The sequence below is a fragment of the Trichechus manatus genome, unplaced genomic scaffold, assembly GCF_000243295.1.
Source record: "Trichechus manatus latirostris isolate Lorelei unplaced genomic scaffold, TriManLat1.0 scaffold00009, whole genome shotgun sequence".
NCBI lineage: Eukaryota > Metazoa > Chordata > Mammalia > Sirenia > Trichechidae > Trichechus > Trichechus manatus.
The window spans coordinates 4,629,629-4,631,056 of record NW_004443945.1 but is presented as its reverse complement, the minus strand read 5'-3'; the positions used below and the strand labels follow the sequence as shown (position 1 = coordinate 4,631,056).

The following is a 1,428-nucleotide window of genomic DNA, read 5'->3' as shown; positions in this document are numbered from 1 at the left end:
ATTAAAAAAAAAAAAAAAAACATAAACAAACATTAAAGTCTAATGGTGTGCATGCTGAAATATTTAGTAAGAAATGTACTGATGTCTATAATTACTTTGAAATGCATCAAAGAAAAGTAAGATGGACTGATAGAAAGATGGATAAATTGATATATATGTGATGAAGTAAGGACCGTAAGAAGTGCTAATGTACAATACAGGCGGTAGGTATACAATGGTTCACTGTAAAATCCCTTCAACATTGCTATATATTTGAAATTTTTCATAGTAAATATTTTAAAAATACTGAAAAAAAATAGTGAACAGCCTAGAGGCACCTTCTAGAGTACTGGAAATGTTCTTTCTTGATCTGGGTGGTGGTTACATGAGAGCATACATAGGTATAAATTTATCAAGCTGCCTACTTAAAGATTTTGTGTACTCTGCTGACCATATTGTATACCTCAATGAAAAGTTTTAAGTATACAGCAATCAGAATAAGACTTTAAAGTAAGTATAATTAATACCTCAAAGAGATAAGGAATATGCTATAAACGTAAAACATGAATAAGTAGTTATGAAAAAGAAACCATAAATCTTGAACGCAAAAACTGTCAAATTTAAAAACTCAGTGGCATCATTTGCCATCAAAGAGATACAAATCAAAACCACAATGAGATACCATTTCACTCTCACTAGGATGGCTTAAGATTGAAAAAAAAAAAAGAAAAGAAAATATTGGCAAGGATGTGGGGAAACTGGAACCCTCATCCATTGCTCGTGGGAATGCAAAATGGTACAGCCATTGTGGAAACTAGTATGGTGGTTCTTCAATAAACTAAAAATAGAACTACCATATGACCCAGCAATTCCACTCCTAGGTATGTGCCCACAAAACCTGAAGGCAGAGACTCAGAGACTTGTACACCAATGTTCACTGCAGCATTATTCATAATAGCCAAAAAGTAGAAACAAACTAAATGTCCATCAACAGATGAATGGCTAAACAAAATGCAGTACATAATAAATTGAATACTACTCAGCCAGTAGGAGAAACAAAGTCTTGATACCAAAAAACCAAATCCATTACCATGGAGTCAATTCTGACTCATAGCGACCCTACAGGACAGAGTAAAACTGCCCCATTGGGTTTCCAAGACTGTAATCTTTATGGAAGCAGACTGCCACATCTTTCTCCCACAGAGTCACTAGTGGGTTTAAACTGCTGACCTTTCAGTTAGCAGCTGAGTGCTTAACCATTGCACCACCAGAACTCCTTGAAACTTTGATACGTGCTACAATATGAATGAAGTTTGAAGAGATTATGCTGAGTGAAAAGTCAGTCACAAAAGGACAAATATTGTATGACCTCATTTACATAAAATGATGAGAAAAGGCAAATGTATAGAGACCAAAGTTTATTAGTGGTTACCAGGGGCAGGAGGTGGC

General features: G+C 35.0%; 1 protein-coding gene across 2 annotated transcripts in view; it reads right to left on the bottom strand.

Moving 5' to 3' along the window:
- The window catches only part of PDE8A (phosphodiesterase 8A), a 166,612-nt gene that overhangs the window by 143,600 nt on the left and 21,584 nt on the right, over window positions 1-1,428 (bottom strand). The gene's annotated exons all lie outside the window — the stretch shown is intronic.